We start from the raw sequence: 18,279 nt of genomic DNA on the forward strand, positions 1-18,279 counted from the left end.
ACTTAAGTCTTGCTCCAACCACACATTGTGTACTCTATCCTTCTCTCCTTTCCGCACACACACCGCACCAAGCACCCGTACATCCGCATGCGCGCCCTCACAACATCGCACCAACCATGCAATCCTAGCTTTTAAGACCAAAGCGAATCAAATCAAACTTCTTGCAAAGTTGAGGCTTCTACAAAACACCAAAATTTGGTTTGCAAGCGATCTAACACTCGTCTAAGTCAAACAAAAGAAGGAAGAGCTCCAAAAGATGTGACAAGTATACACAACAAGGAAATGGTCAGTTCATCAAAAAAGTCAAACCATTATCCAAGAGAACTCCCAAACTAGCTCCACCCTCACTGTAACATTTAATGGAACTTGTGTGTCGCGGAAAATAGCATGAACATAGTGAGCATTTCATTAGAATAGATTCCTAATGAGATTAATAAGAGTGCTTGGGTGGAGAAAGCAACAAAAAGCATAACACCTAGTAACTTGTGTGTAGCGGAAAATAGCATGAACATAGTGAGCATTTCATTAGAATAGATTCCTAATGAGATTAACAAGAGTGCTTGGGTGGAGAAAGCAACAAAAAGCATAACACCTAATTAGATAGCATGAATAATACTTCAAAAGAGACGAAAATGAAGCAATGGACAACAGTTGAGGATTGGATTTGCATGGAGCTGGTCCCCCCTCCAAAAGGCTTTGTATTATGGTTTCTCCCATCAAGAGAGACATTTTACAATACAATTTCTTGTGTTCCTTCAATACTAGCTAGTGCAATGAAGATGGAAACTTCATGCACTAAGCAAAACACTTATCAAACACAATATCAATTCCCTCACGGTCTCAGACCCAAGACCTGACACACCTTCAAAGATGGTGAGAGCTAGCGGGGTATGAGAGTAGATTGAGAGGAAGAAGGAATATTCTTACGAGAAAGATGTACATCTCCTCACATAACTACTCATATTAGCATAGCTTAGCTTAGTAATTAGCATGGTAGAGGAGATGGGCATGCATTGAAGCTTGGCTCTTGGTTGGATTTGCATCGCAAAGCCAAGAGTTGTTGGTGTGGGCCTCCCCTCTCACAAGCTTGGAGTAGGTGATAAGCTTTCCATTAAAGCTTGAGAAGGAGAGGGATTCTTCTTTACTTCACACATGAGCTAGTGTGAGTGTGTAGGTGATAATTCCTTTGAAAAATCAGCCCCATCTCTCTCCTGGTCGACCCCTCTTGCTATTTGCTCTTGCTAGCATCCTATTGGACCTCCCCAGTCTTAGCCAATGGTAATTAAGCAGCATAAGTGATAGCCTTCCGACATGTGTACCCCTTTCCCCTTTTGTGAGAGCTTTAGGTAATTATTTAATTCAACTAAACTCTCATTGGACCCCTTTGCCTCCTGGCCAATAGGAATCAGGCAAGCCATTGGGTTGCTGAATGCTCATTGGTCCCTTGGGAGACTGTCCAATAGTCTTCTAGAGAGCTTAATTCTTACTGGTTCTTCTATTAAGTGTTTTTTAATTAATTAAACTTGATTTACTCTAGCCTAATTCTCATTGGTCCACCTCCAAGGCCATCCAATAGGAATTGGGTACGCCTTGTGGGCATCTGGGCTAGGGAGCTAACATGTGTCCCTCATTCCCTTTGTGTAAAGGGAGCTTGTGTGTGAGTTTCTCTCTCATTCCCTACTTGCAAGGCTCACCCCCTCCTATGTAGGGATTGACAAAGACTTTTGGGACACACACAAAGAATCCAATTGCCCCCAAGTTTGACCTTTGGACACAACCTTTGAATTTTGGAACCTTAGCATTTTGGAAGTCTTAATGGGCTAAACCTTAGGGTCTTTTAAGCCCATTGTTGCACATGGCTCTTTTACAGATGGACCCCCCTTTGGATCCTTATTTTCCCTCCTTTGGATCCCTACTAAAGCCGGTCTGCTAGCTTAACCAATATTCTAGCTTTTTCTCCCGTGGAACTTCCCCATATTAAATGATCAGTTTAACATGAGAAAATCATTTCGGAGAATTAGATATTGATTATTATGACATTACCTCTCTCTTGAAATCATAGTCGTCCTCGACTATGGGGTAGAGAAGATAAAGCATATTCATTAGTCGTTTTCTTAGCGGGTAGAGGATCCCTATGTTACCCTACGACATCATTCCACAATGGATGACTAGTCTATTTGGTGCTTGAGAGCCTGAGGCTGCCGTAAGCATGTATGCACATTAGTCCTATCATCTTTGATAGTAGAGTGGCAAGCTCTACTTGGTGTTGGAGAGACGTCGTCTCCATAAACTTGATCTAAGCATGCATACTAATTCATTTTTGTGCACAATAAAGAAAAAGAGAGTCTTATAAGACAAAACCTTTGTTCATTTTTAACATTTGTACATTTGCTTACTCTAGGGAAGCATTGTAAGCATTGACAAGGTTTAGGTTATCCTTTAACTGTATGCCTTGCATCCATCTAGCATCTTCAAAAGGATAATTCTTAAACTTAATAAGATATCTTCGGATAGTCTTATTGCCTCTTAGTACCTTGTCTTCATGTCGGAGAATGGACTCGGGCTGCAGCACCTCTTCTTGATCCTCGATTTGCGGTGGGTCTTCAATAGTTGGTTCTTGAGGTGGCTCTCCTTTGTAAGGCTTTAGTAGGATCACATGGAAAGCATTGTGTATGAGCCAATGGTTGGTCAACTTGAGTTGATAGGCCATCTCATTGATTGGCCTAAGAATCTGGAAGGTACCATAGTACCTTTTTGCTAACGTAGCATAGTACTTTTGGTGTCCCATAGGATTCTTGCGCGTCGTGTGCCTTAATTGAGCCTTGGGAAATTTGAGTAAGACCCAATCATTTTCTTTAAAGGCTTGGGCTATTTTGTGATTGTCAGCAACAACAACCTTTTGCCTTTGCTGTGAGATAGAGATAGCATCCTTAATCTTTTGGAAAGATTCTTGTAGGTCTCAGCTATACTCATCTGTAGCGAAGATCTTCCCATGTACCTTAAGTAGCAAGGGACTTTTTGATCTTCCCTCAATTACCTCAAAAGGTGCTTTTACCGTGGAAGTATGTATAGTGTTATTGCAGGCATACTCCTCTAAGGGTAAGTACTTCTCCCATTGGGATCTTTGATCTACTTCGATTACATAGGCTTTTAGTAGATCGAGAATTGTTAGGTTAGCCATTTCACTTTGGCCATCCGTTTGCGGGTGATAGGCCGAAGAGAAGTTTAGCCTTGTTCCTAAATTCTCAAAGAGACCCTTCTGGAAATTACTGGTCATTCTAGGATCTCTATCCGCGACACTATGGACATTGGCAAGCCATGGTACTTGAAGATTTTTGAAATGAAGAGGGTTGCCATTTGATGGGCTTTGATAGTCTTTTTGACAGGTATAAAATGGGCTTGTTTACTGAACCTGTCTACTATCATCCATATTCCCTTATTCCCATGGATAGACTTAGGCAATCCAAAGATAAAATCCATGGATATGCTCTCCCATGGTGAATTAGGGATTGGCAAAGGTTGAAGCAATCCAAGTTGCTTCCCTCTATCAAACTTCTTCTTTAGGCATACCACACATTTAGAAACATACTCTTGTATGTTTGCTTTCATGGTAGTCCAATAGAAATATGTTTCAATCCCCTTTAGGGTAGACTGAATCCCTCTATGTCCTGCATAAGGAGGAGCATGAGATTCATACATTACTTTGTCACGTAGTGAACTAGTAACACATAGTCTATTTCCATAGAGAAGATAACCATCTTGTAAAGTAAATGGTTCCTCTTTCTTCACTAGTGCAAGGACTAAAATCACATCTCTAAAATCGGGATCAATAGCATACTCATCTATCATAGAAGATAGATCATTGTGAGTTTCTATGGAAACCGCATTCACTCTCAATCGTCTTGAGAGTGCATCGGATACTTGATTATGCTTGCCAGCAATGTTAGCAATATATAAATGAAATTGTGAAAGAAAATTTTCCCACCTCATTTGTTTGTCGGAGAGCTTGGTCTGCGTCATGAAGTACTTAAGACGTTGGTTATCCGTTCGTAAAATGAAAGGAGTCCCCAATAAATAGTGCTTCCATGAGTCTAAGGCATGTAGAACCGCAAGGAGTTCCTTTTCATATATGCCTAGAGCTTGCTCAACAGGGTCGAGCCTTTGACTTTCATAGCCTATGGCGTGCCCTTCTTGAAGCAAAACAGCTCCAAGGCAATCACCACAAGCATCACATTAGGCCTCAAATGGCTTTGAGAGATCTGGTAGTGTAAGAACAGGTTGAGAGATAAGCTTTTCTTTAAGCTTTTTAAAAGCATTATTCTCCTTGGCAGACCATGTGTACCTAACATTTTTCTTTGTTAGGTCATGTAATGGTCTTGCTATTAGTAGTGAGAACTTTCTATGAAGCATCTATAGTATGCGCACATACCTATAAAGCTTCTTAACTCATGAAGATTCCTTGGTTTAGGCCATCCTTTTATTACCTCTAACTTTGATGGATCCATTTGGATGCCATCTTGAGAGATAATGTGACCTAAATATTGAATCTCTTGTAAGAAAAATTCACTTTTCTTTCGATTGACATAAAGTTTATTCTCTCTTAGAACTTGAAATATTACCTGGAGGTGTTGCTTGTGTTCATCTAATGAATTAGAGTAGATGATGATATAATCAAAGAACACTCTAGTAAAAGTTTGGTGAGGCCTGAATAGCTTCTCCATCAAGCGGTTGAATGTGGCTGGTGCATTGGTCAAGCTAAAAGGCATGACAATGTATTCATAAAGACCAAACGTAGTGTGAAATGCGGTCTTTACAATGTCTCGATCAACTATCCTTATTTGATGATAGCCACTTTTTAGGTCAATCCTACTGAAGTAGGTGGAGCCTTGTAGCTTATCAAATAAGTCTTCTACCCGTGGAATGGGAAACCTATTTTTGATAGTGATCCTATTTAGTGCTCTGTATTCGACACACATACGATATGTGCCGTCTTTCTTTTGCACTAATAGCATAGGAGAACAAAATGGAGATAAGTTAGGCCTAATCATGCCCTTCTCAACTAAATCATGCACTTGCCACATAATCTCCTCTTGTTGACCTTGAGAAACTCTATAAGGAGGTTTGTTAGGCGGTGAACTTCCTGGAAGAACTTCAATTGCATGGTCATCATTACCTCGTTTAGGAGGTAGCTCACTAGGGATGTCGTCAATAAAGACATCTTGAAACCCCTTGAGAAAATTGGATAACTCTAATTCCTTTTGATTGTGTATATTTTCTTTTGCTAAAACATTAGGTTCATTTTGAGAGTCTTTAATAAAAATCATGTACACAGAAATAGAGCTCTTTATTGACTTGTTGAAAGCTTGTGTATGTACAATGGGTATAGCGTTACCCATTTCCTTAGCATCTATATACATATCTTTTTTCCTGAACTTAAAGGATATTCTCCTTTCAGGGAATTTAACATTGGTAGCCATGCGATTAAGCCATGGTGCCCCTAGGATTACATCCTCATGCTTGAGAGGAGAGAGAAAGAAGTCCTCTTTGTCCACATAGCTTTGGAAATGGAGCCTCAATTTCTCAATTAAGGAAGTGACTGAAGCTTCTTGCCCCTTGAAAGCACCATATACGGTAGGATATCTCCCATATCGTAGGTTTGAATGCCTAGCTTGGTGGCCAACTCTATAGATATAAAATTATGAGTAGAACCGGGGTCAAAGAGAATAAAAGCATCATGTTCTCTTACCTTTCCCCAAGCATGGCATAGAGGAGATCCTTTGCGGTGAGTTTCCTCCTCTTGGATCTCGACCAAGGTAGCTCTAGGAGGATCATGGCGGTTATTCTTTTGGGGACAAGCGTGGTACGCATGGCCTTGTTCCCTGCACTTGAAACATAGATTATCTTTGTGTTTATCTTTGTGATAACGCTCAAGCTCTTCAGGAAGAGTTTATTTTTGCCTTTATAAACTCTCTTCTCTTTAGCTTTGTTGGTGTTGCCCTTAGGAGACTTTTGGACATTGTCCTTCCCCTTAGGCTCATTGGAACCCTTGTTTTCAGGGGGCTTAGAATTCCTCTTAGCCCCTGTTTGAAAATTGATTCGAGAGGCCACCATAGTATGATGTATTACTGCCGATATGGTGCGTGGCCTTTGGGAGTTGACATACTCCGCCATTTCTTCGGTTAAGCCCGCGCAAAATTGTTGCTTTTGCTCTCCAAAATCCAAATTTTTGAAGACATTGGCTTTGAGTTGTAGGTCCCAAAAATTGTCTAAATATTTGTGGATGGATTCATAGGGAGAGAGCTTTAAGCTTCTCCATTTGGTGAGTACTTTGTCCTTGGCATCGGTGGCCAAAAACTGCTTCATAATGGAAGATCTTAAAGCTTTCCATGTTCGTGGAGCTTCACCGTTGGCCCATAGGCTAGACCACCATTGTCTGGTGGACTTTAGAAAGTGCATAGCTACATGGTGTAGCTTAGAGGACTCCGTGAAGCCCTCATCTCCGAACGCCGCATTGAATTGTTGGATAAAGGCCAAGACTTTGTCCGTAGCACCAAAAGTTCCATCGTAGGTAAGGAAAGAGATGCTCTTCCCTCCCTCTTTCAACTTCTTGAGCTTGGAGACCTCTTCCACGTGGCATAGGATTTCCTATTGCCTCTTCTTTTTGATGGTTCAAAGGTTGCACCATCACTTTCTTCAGAAGATGAAGAATTTGAGGAAGATGGAGAAGAGGGTGACCTCTTTCTCGCCTTTTTCTTTCCTTGATATTCTTTGTCTTCACCAATCACTTTCATAAGAGGAAGAAGATGGAGAAGAGGGTGTCCTCTTTCTCGCCTTTTTCTTCTCTTGCTTTTTGTCATCCCTCTTTGAAGTATGGTGTGGAGAGGTATGCAATGGTATTCTCCGTTTTGGAGGTGATGGAGAGCGTTTAGCCGGCCGTCTTCGTGGAGCCATCTCCGGCGAGGTGGCGGGAGACTCACTTCTCTCTTGCTCCTTCAGTGGAGGCTCTTGAATTATCCTTTGAGAAGAATATGCGTCATCAAGGAGAAAATTTTTGAGCCCTTCATAGGGATCCTCTTCTTCTTCTCGAATCGGAGAGAGACCTCTTTTGGAAGTCTCACAAGGAGGCTTCCTAGGTGTTCTCTCGTCATGGTGGGGAGCTTGGAGAATCCCATGAGCACGAAGATGCCGTTGCACTTCACTTTGGAGGGATGGATTGCCCATGGTTTGTTGAAGCCTAGAAACAAGATAGTTAACAAGCATCGGGGAATCATTAGTAGCTTGCTCATTAGCAAAATCAAAGTTATCAACATTAATTTCACTCTCTTTACTATTGTCAGCCATTCTAACAACTCTGAGGTGTAAACTTTTTAAGTGTACTTTGGCACTTCAAGCCCTAGTTGCTACTCCTCTTTACCCCTTTAGAAAAAGCACTCAAGCTACTGTACCCATGGCTCGAATACCATTACTTGCAAGGAATAGAAGAGAGGGTCGTTCAACACCAAAACAGCACCGGCTCTTGTCAAGCTTCTAATAGCTCAATAGTGGTTAAGCCGTAGGCATCCCCGTAGGACTCCACACTTAAGACCATAGCTCCTGACGGTGATGCCATGTTAACTGCACAAAGGCAGGCGCACAGCAAGGGTGAAAAATCCCTATTCTACTTACTCACATGCAATTAATAGTACCAACCATTTATAGTTACCTTGAGGACCTCCCTTCTTGAGCAAGAAAAGAGAAACCTTGTGCTCTGATACCAATGTAACATTTAATGGCCTAGTAACTTGTGTGTAGCCGAAAATAGCATGAACATAGTGAGCATTTCATTAGAATAGATTCCTAATCTTGAGGACCTCCCTTCTTGAGCAAGAAAAGAGAAACCTTGTGCTCTGATACCAATGTAACATTTAATGGCCTAGTAACTTGTGTTTAGCAAAAAATAGCATGAACATAGTGAGCATTTCATTAGAATAGATTCCTAATGAGATTAACAAGAGTGCTTGGGTGGAGAAATCAACAAAAATCATAACACCTAGTTAGATAGCATGAACAATACTTCAAAAGAGAGAGAAATTAAGCAATTGACAATAGTTGAGGAACGGATTTGCATGGAGCCGGTCCCCCCTCCAAAAGGCTCTGTATTATGGTTTCTCCAATCAGCCCTCTCTCTCTCTCTCTCTCTCTGTTGTTCGACCCCTGTTGGTATTTTCTCTTGCTAGCATCCTATTGGACCTCCCCAGGCATAGACAATGGTAGTTAAGCAACATAGGTAATAGCCTTCTGACATGTGTCCCCCTTACCCCTTTTGTGAGAGCTTTAGGTAATTATTTAATTCAACTAAACTCTCATTGGACCCCTTTGCCTCCTGGCCAATAGGAATCAGGCAAGCCATTGGGTTGCTGAATTCTCATTGGTCTCTTGGGAGACTGTCCAATAGTCTTCTAGAGAGCTTAATTCTTACTGGTTCTTCTATTAAGTGTTTTTTAATTAATTAAACTTGATTTACTCTAGCCTAATTCTCATTGGTCCACCTCCAAGGCCATCCAATAGGAATTGGGTACGCCTTGTGGGCATCTGGGCTAGGGAGCTAACATGTGTCCCTCATTCCCTTTGTGTAAAGGGAGCTTGTGTGTGTGTGTGTGTGTGTGTGTGTGTGTGTGTGTGTGTGTGAGTTTCTCTCTCATTCCCTACTTGCAAGGCGCGCCCCCTCCTATGTAGGGATTGACAAAGACTTTTGGGACACACACAAAGCATCCAATTCCCCCCTAGTTTGACCTTTGGACACAACCTTTGAATTTTGGAACCTTAGCATTTTGAAGTCTTAATGGGATGAACCTTAGGGTCTTTTAAGCCCATTGTTGCACATGGATATTTTACAGATGGCCACCCCTTTGGATCCTTATTTTCCCTCCTTTGGATCCCTACTGTGGCCGGTCTGCTAGCTTAACCAATATTATAGCTTTTTCTCCCTTGGCACTTCTCCATATTAAATGATCACTTTTACATGAGAAAATCATTTAGGAGAATTAGATATTGATTATTATGACACTCACCTACCCCTTCTTAGGTTTTGTTCATTTCATCTTATCTTCACTTTTTCACACCTCGCTAGACCCTCACTTCTTAATTGAGATGTATCCAACAACCCCTTCACTCAGAAGGAACTTTGTAATGTTTTCTTTCAACCCTATATAGGTCATATCTAGCCTTTGTGGATTAAGATAAAATCTATTTGTCTATCTATCTCTACCTATCATAGATGTCAAAATGAGTAGAATGCATATTCATTGAGAATGCCAAATGGAAAGTAGCAGACACAGAGAAAATTTCCCAATGAGATAGAGAAGTAGGCTCCATATGCAATTGACCAAAGGGGATAATATACATCAAAAAAGAGAGAGGACCATCGATTCTACCAAGAGGTCAAAGCACATAAGTGCAAAAGGGTTGGAGGCTTTTTTATATCTCGAGAGTAGGTGCATGTATCCTTGCATTCAAAGTGTTATTTTCCCTAGATAGCTTGGAGGCAAGGAGAAGCCACATGTGTTTAAACTTATATGAGACAAAACATGCTGCCATGCATGCATGTATTGAGGAGAAAATTAGCTTGTATGAGGCAATTGGCACAAACATGACAATGGCAATGACAATGTTATGAAGTGTCAAGTACGATGTGTATCTTAAAGGTTATAGGTCTACTCCTAGTACTAGAATTAATGATCATGCACAAAGGTTCTTAAGTCAATCATCAACTCCATCAGCTATCAGATCAGTGGTTGATTTGACTCACTCTTCAATGTCAAAGATGAGTATACAAACACACTAAGATAAATAGAGCTCCCTTGTGAGAGAAGAGTATTAAGAAGAAGCGAACAACATTAGTTGATGTGAACTATGTGCTTGAAAAAGACAGTCATTGACCAAATCAACAATAAAGATGCTGATGTGGGCTATCTAAATTGGATGGCCCAGATTAACATCTTTATTTTTGAAAATCTATATATATGGCGACAATATACTCGGTAATATGCGATGTAGTATGTGCAATAATATGTGCGGTAATATATGTGGTAATATGCGAGGCAATATATGCGATAATATTTGCGGTAATATACGTGATAATAGTCAAGGCTATATTACCACTCCTATTAACGCGTATATTGTTGTTAAACCACTACCACGTCCTACGCCGATGTTATTTCCACACACGTAATATTTTCTCTTTCTTTTTTCCTTTGTTAATCCTTGATGCAATGCTATTGTTTCTGAAATTTTTCTCTTATAGTGTTGTAGAGGTTGTTCACATGGGGGAGCCCAGTTGCCTCCCCCCCCCCCACCTTCTTTTAATGAGTATATATGTGTTGGTGCTACTGCCAAATGGCATTGGGTTCCATAGATTGAGATGGATATCTTTCCCACATGTGTAGATGAGCATAGAATTTGGTTAAACTTGGATTCCTATGCATGCATGAAAAAGGAGATTGGACGCTTATGCGATGGAGAATGGGTTACTAAGAATGTTAAAAAAACACAATAAAGGCAATAGTTTCTGCACATTTTGATGCTTTTTTGTTTGGAAACCTATGGAAGAGTGTAATAATTGTAAGAGCATTGGTGTGTAAAGCTTTTGGGAAGAAATCAAACTCCATAGCTTCTCATTCGGATGTGTCTTCCATGCCCCTTTCTCTCCTTCATCTACTTTGTGGTGTGGTGTGGGTGTGTGTGTGAGTGTGTGCGCCCTCGTGCCATTTGTGTACCTAAGCAGAGTGAGATGGAGCGTGAGTTTTTTTGTGCATGGTGGTGGTGCCTACAATTGAAGCAATGAGAATGGCAAATGGATGTTGATTTTTATGAGGGTGTGTGTGTCAAGTGATGGTTTTGCAAAGTGTATGTGCGGTGGTAAGTGTGTACACATACATTTTCTAGTGGAACTGTGTTTTTTTATGGTGATTTCCAATGGATTGGGGTGATGTGAATGCCTAGGATATAGGGAGGCAATTGTGTGTGCGATGGGTGTGTTCCAATTTCTAATGATGTCTTTTGCTCCATCGACGATTCATTTGCAAGATTTGTAATCGTTACAAATTTTATTCTAAGGAGAGATTCTTGTTAATGGTGATTGTTTTTTGTTAAGAGAAATAAGATTAATGTTTTGAATGGTGTTTGTTGCTAATTGATGTGATTAAAGTTTTCTTACAATTAGTTGTCGGTTTGTGTTTTCACACCCTCAAATTTGGATCAATTTCTGGGGGTCTTCTGCTAAAATTTGAAAAATTGGACGATCCAGTAGAGCATCATTCAATTGTGCTTTGGTCAAATCTTGTTTGTCTACTCACAATCTATGATTTGAGTCCTCCTTTACAAAAAACAAAGCTCATAGAGTTGTAAGGATTCATTTTGTCAAAGTATGACCATGATAATTCTCTCTCCTTCTCGGTTCATGTCACTCATCTCTTGTGGACTTCATCATATATGGTGTGCAAATGTGCAAATTTTGCGATCTTATCCTAAACATCTTCTCAAAATTGGATATGGCTATGACTGTTCCCATCAATGGTTTTCCTTCTAGCCGATGTTTGATTCCTCCTTTTCTAGGCCAAGGGTTTCTTGGCTGGAAACAAAAACTATTGTTAATTCTTGAAGGTGATGAAAAGTTGAATGTTTCTCTTGGAAAGTATGTATGTTCATCTCAGCGTGTTAATTCGTATTATTAACAAAGTTTCTATAATTGAAGGACCTCTTTTTCAAGAGTGGCATCTTACTTATTACATATTGAAAGTGACATGAAAAAGAAACTCATTGGTAAATACTTTTTGCTATTAGTAATTCTCCTTTGATTGATATATATTAACTTTCTACTTTTCATGACATTAACAACCGTTTTTTGGCTATCTAGAATTTCCATAGTGAGCTACCTCACCCTATCAAAATCACTCAAACAATGTGGCTATCCTCACACTTTCAATGTACATAGGTGTATGTGAGTTAGGGGACTTTTCCCATATCTCCTTAAAGCCCTCAGTTGGCTAGTCATTAGGCTAGATGAACCAAAAGAATAAATTAAAACTCTATATATATATAGTGAAGTGGCCCCCAAATATAGTCCTCATGATGACCTTTTTGCATAATTAGCACAGGAAAACACCCACGTCGTGTTCGTACTTATCGTGCAAGTATTGACCCCATTTGCCCTTCTGACGCCACTAGATGCCATCTGACGCACCTGTTTACCTCATGTCGTCGGCCCGCGGATAGCTTCCTCCAGATGTTTTACGCGCTACCAACCCCTCATTATTATAGAAAAAACACACTGGTACTGGTGACGATGAAAATCTATGCACTATGCACATGATGTCCTACCTGTACACATGTGGGCCCCACACAACCACCTGGCTCTGGAAAATGGGCAATCCTTTATTTGATGCACCATGCATGGTTATGTACATATGTGCAATCACTTCTTCCAAAAAACTCTTGACATAATTTGCCCATCCCCTAGCTTGCTAGATCATTCATGATCCGCAGCAGCAAAAAGAGATATGAGACTTGCCGCGTCACAGATCTCCTCATTCCTCACAGACATTACTTGCTCCATAGACAACTCATGTTGCTCCACCATCATTAACCTGGCATGATTACTGCAGGAAACTCTACCTCCACAGGCAATAGTGCTTCCTTTCCATACACCAAATGAAATGGAGTAAAACTTGTACCTGTCTTCACCGAAGTACGGTAAGCCCATAATGCACTAGGCAATTCCAAATCCCAATTCTTTCCTTGGTGCTCTGCCACTTTTGAAAGAATTTGTACCAACTCACCATTGAATCTTTCATTTAAGCCATTACACTACGGGTAATAAGGAGTGGTATGCTGGTGCCTAATTTTCATCTTCGCACATAAGAAGTCTGGTACTTTAGCTCTAAATCCTGGCCCCTTATCCGAAAGCAACTCTAGTGGCACCCCAAAATTGCAACATATATCATCATATAAAAATTTTGCCGCATCCTTTGCAGTGATTTGTTTTACTGCTATAGCCTCTGTCCATCTAGAGAGATAGTACACTGCAGTCAAAATATAGCTTTTGCCTCTGCTTGTGGTAGGTAACGGGCCGATTGCATCAATCCCCCACTTTTCAAACTAATCAAACGCCATGATGGTTTTTCGTAGCTCTGGCTTCAACACTCTCTTCCCAAATGCTTGACACCTATTGCAAGACCTACACCAATGGTGAACATCCTTGTGCAAACTAGGCCATACATACCCCTCTTGAAAGAGTGATCTTTAGAGAAAAATGACCGCCACATGCGCCTTCATGATTCTCTTCCAACACTCTATAAAGCTCCTCCCGCCAAGGTACACGTCTCAACACAAGATCAAACCCTTTCATGTAGAAGACATCACCAATCAATTTGTATATGTATGCTCTACGCACAAAACCATACTTCTTAGACTTCTAGTGCGGGGCCCACATGTGTACAGGTAGGACATCATGTACATAGTGCATCGATTTTCATCGTCACCAGTACCAGTGTGTTTTTCTATAATAATGAGGAGTTGATAGCACGTAAAACTTCTTGAGGAAGCTATCCGCGGGCCGACGACATGAGGTAAGCAGGTGCTTCAGATGGCATCTAGTGGTGTAAGGAGGTCGAATGGGGTCAATACTTGTACGTGGATGAGTACGGACACAACGTGGGTGTTCTCTTGTGCTAATTATGCAGAAAGGTCATCATGAGGACCATCGTTTGGGGCCACTTCACGTGGTGACGGGATGCATTATTGGAAAAAGTTGAGTGCCAGGTGTGCGGATGATGCAAAAAGGTGACAACTATGCACTGCGAGGTCAGTTTTTGGCCGGTTCGGGGTCCGTTTGAGGTCATCTAAAAGGCCAAGGGTGCCCAAATAATAAAGCTAAGTGTGGGAACTGAAAAAAAAGAGAGAAGACCAGAAAAAGAGTGGAGAGAAGAGGAGGAACAGCCGCAACTGTGTTTTTGCTCATTTTGGAGCCTGTTTTGGCCGTAAACAGCTCATCCGAGGTCGGATTTGAGCACTTTGACATTGCAGACTGGGGTTTGGGCCGTTTCGGACGCGATGGCACTGTCCATTTTGCCATTTTTCTGTTGTTTTTGCTGTTTAAGTTTCTTCGATGAGCGAAGCTTCTGCTCCAATTTGTGATTGTATCTGGCAAGTTTTACCTATATTGTGTGAGCTATTTGCCCCATTGGTATTGGCCCAAGCTCTATTGTATCTAAACATTAGAAATTCTCCTCTTTTGAGCTGAGTTTTTTGGGTGTGTGTGTGTGACTGTCACTCTGTGTGGAGTGGGTGAAAGGGTAATCTCTCTCCTCTCACTCCATCGGTGTGTTCCCTGTCTCGGCCAGGTGGCTTGTGTAAGCCGAGTGGTGCCCCATAGTGTGATATCATTCCAAGAGTGTGTGTCGGGTCATTATATAGATGTTCTGTGTGTTTCCATCCCGCTCACATTCTTTTGGCGCACCCACAGAGGATCTTCTTTGAGTACCTTCTGCTTCGAGCTTGAAGCTTCGAGATTCGGGATTACAGGTTACACGTTGCAGGGACAGGTACAGGTACAGGTGATTCACACAGGTATGGAGTGATATACTGGCAAGTGGGAGTCACTTGCAGTTGTCGTGGGTATGCATCATTTGGCGCCTGTTTGAGCGCATTGTCTACTGGTATTGTACGTTACTTGTGGAAACTGCCATTGTATGCCTTTGTGGAGCCATACTTGGTTTTATTTGGTAGTCCCCGCCATTTCTGAGACTTGGTCTGGAAGATAGTCATTTTTGAGACTTGACTATACAAGATTTGCATAAGCCTTCGTGTGAGGGTTGATAGTGTGAGGTTTTATTGAGCTGAGGGATTCTCAAATGTGGAGATCCTTTCTGTGATACAGGTAGCTGGAGCACCCTTTTTGTGACCTTGCCATAGGCTATATACTAGTGGTTCCTACTTGATGCTCATGTTCTATTGTTGACAGTTTATGCATACATATATAGTCTATATTTTGGGTTCTCACTGCTCTACTTATGGGGAAACTCTGTCAAAATTTTTCCAAGTTATGATGGCTGGTTTTTTGGTCTTTTGAGCCATTTATGCTGTTACGCTGCTGAAATTTTGGCAAAATCAGAGGATAAGATAGGTGTGCTTTCTTGGGAGCTGCATGGTTGACTTTAATGGATGATCAAAATGGACCTCAATTCACTCCTTTTCATTTAACTCAAAGGATCCAGATAAACGTTCATGTGTCTAGGAAGATTTTTTTCCAGCAGCGCATAGTCTTTATGTTTGGGCCAAGAAGATTAAGAGAGATACTGGAATGCACTTTGCCTATTGTAATTCCAATGATTAACTATGAAAACTCGTTCGATGTGCATGTGTTTGTCCTTATCTAAAGATGAGCTCCATTGAAGTTTCTGGGGATTGGGTAGTGAAAAGTTTGGGTTCTTGCACGTGTGTTCAAAGGGGTTCTCAAGCGTTGAAACTTGGGTAGCCATGGATTTCTCCTATCCGGAATTTCATGGAAGAAGTGATGACAATGTGGAAGAATTTTTGGAAACGATGGAGGTTGCCTTTATAAGCAATCAGATTCACGATCCTGCGCAAATGTTACGTCTTCTCCAAATCTGTTTGAAGAGTGATGCACGAGTTTGGTCCAAAGCATTTGAAGAGGAGTTGCGTGTGGATGATCCACCTGTAAGATTGAGTTGGGACAATCTAAGGCATGGATTGGAAGTGGAGTTTTTGAAGATAGAAGATCCTGACAAAGTGTGGCAAGAAGTACAAGGTTTGGTCCAAAAGGAAGGTAAGCCAGTAGATGTGTACATACGTAAGTTCTCATTGGCATGGGAGCGGATGTGCAACGCCTTAGCACCACAAGTACCCCCGCCTGACATGATGAAGAAGGACAGGTTCTTGGCTGGTCTTTGGGAGAATATACGTTGGAGAGTGGAGCTAAAGAAGCATAGGACATATGAAGATTTATTGGAGGTGGCAAGGAACAAAGAGTGGAAGCTGAGGAAAATGAGCCAATTTGGGGTGGAGTCTTTGCCCATGAGGTTTGAATTTCAGCCTATGGATTCTTTACAAGGTCGCATGCCAGGGGTTCACATCATGAACCAGTGGTTGCTGTTACTCCTCAGGTTATGCCAACAGTGGTCACTACAACAGTGCAAGATGATGGGCTAAGACAAGACATGAGGCAAGTGGTAGATTTAATGAAGAATCTTAGTCTAAACATGCTAGGCCAAGTGGGAAATAATCGAGGTTGAGGGAGGTTTGAAAATCAGCCCAAGAGGTGAATAAAGGCCTAGGAATGGTGTTGGACAAAGCAATGGTAGGTTCTGGAGGCAGACGCTCACATGTTATAATTGTGGAGAGTTGGGCCACATCAGCCCGCAATGTGATAAGCCACCAAGGATGGGGGGAGACATGTATCCATTGCCAAGATAGGTGCTAACTAGGTCAAATGATTATGGCATCGAAAAGTAAAATGTTTGGGTGTTGTAAAGAGATTAGAAGTGGAGGCATATGATGCAAAGGCGGTGGTTGATTTTCATGTGATGCTAGCGGGGTTGGGAGCATATCCTATTATACTTGGTAGACCATGGTTACGTGCAGTGGGAGCTGTTCAAGATTGGAGATGTGGTACGATTATCCTCTATGGAAAGACTGGTGCCAAGAAGCTTTATAATATGGACACAAGGAAACAATTGGAAGAGCTTTATGAAGATGAGGATGAGTCTAGTGATGAAGACTATTCCACAGTGTCTGACGAGGACAGTGATAGTACTACCAGCAGCGATGAGGATGCCGATGTTGCATTTCTCTTGATGGACAAAGAAATCCAGGAGCCTAGTTTAGTTGCATTTGCGAGTGAGGTTGAAGATGAAAGTGAAGGTCCTTATGAAGTGATTGAAGGACTGATGCAAACCAAGGTTGAATTGTCAAAGAAGCAGGAATTGATGACACAAATGATTAGTGGAGACATCTTAGCTATAGAGAAGGAGATATATTTGCACTTGTAGGTCTATGCCAAAGTAATTGATGGTTTTCTTGATGTAAGGTTGATATATGGCATGTCTACAGGTTTTCCTTGGGAACTAGGTGGAAGCTTGATTAAGCTTTTGATGCAGGGAATGCCAAGTGTTTTTGTGTGGGATCCAGGTGGAATGAATATCTCTTTTTGCTGCTGCTGATCATGAATGATCTAGCAGGCTAGGGTATGGGAAAATTATGTCAGGAGTTTTTTGGAGCAAGGGACTACGCATATGTATGTACATACACATGCATGGTGCATCAAATAAAGAATTGCCCATTTTCAAGAGCTAGGTGGTTACGTGGGGCCCACATGTGTACAGGTAGGACAGTGTGTACATAGTGAATCAATTTTCATTGTTTACCAGTACCAGTGTGTTTTTCTATAATAATGAGGAGTTGATAGCGCGTAAAAATTCTCGAGGAAGCTATCCGCGGGCCGACGACATGAGGTAAGCAGGTGCGTCAGATGGCATCTAGTGGTGTAAGGAGGTCGAATGGGGTCAATACTTGCACGTGGATTACAGACACAACATGGGTGTTTTCCTTGTGCTAAATATGCAAAAAGGTCATCATGAGGACCATATTTTGGGGCCACTTCACATGGTGGCGGGATGCATTATTGGAAAAAGTTGAGTGCTAGGTGTGCGGATGATGCAAAATGTGACAACTATGCACTGCGAGGTCAGTTTTTGGCCGGTTCGGGATTCGTTTGAGGTCATCTAAAAGGCCAAGGGTGCCCAACTAATAAATCTAAGTGTGGGAACTAAAAAAACAGAGAGAAGACCAGAAAAAGAGTGGAGAGAAGAGGAGGAACAACCGCAACTGTGTTTTTGCTCATTTTGGAGCCTGTTTTGGCCGTAAACTGCTCATCCGAGGTCGGATTTGAGCACTTTGACATTGTAGACTGGGGTTTTGGGCCGTTCCGGACGCGATGGCGCTGTCCATTTTGCCATTTTTCTGCTATTTTTTCTGTGTAAGTTTCTCCTATGAGCGAAGCTTCTGTTCCAATTTGTGATTGTATCCAGCAAGTTTCACCTATATTGTGTGAGCTATTTGCCCCATTGGTGTTGGCCCAAGCTCTATTGTATCTAAACATCAGAAATTCTCCTCTTTTGAGCTGAGTTTTTTGGGTGTGTGTGTGTGACTGTCACTCTGTGTGGAGTGGGTAAAAGGGTAATCTCTCTCCTCTCACTCGATCGGTGCGTTCCCTGTCTCGGCTAG

This window comes from Adiantum capillus-veneris, chromosome 29, assembly GCF_014529385.1.
Source record: "Adiantum capillus-veneris isolate H3 chromosome 29, ASM1452938v2, whole genome shotgun sequence".
Classification (NCBI taxonomy): Eukaryota; Viridiplantae; Streptophyta; class Polypodiopsida; order Polypodiales; family Pteridaceae; genus Adiantum; species Adiantum capillus-veneris.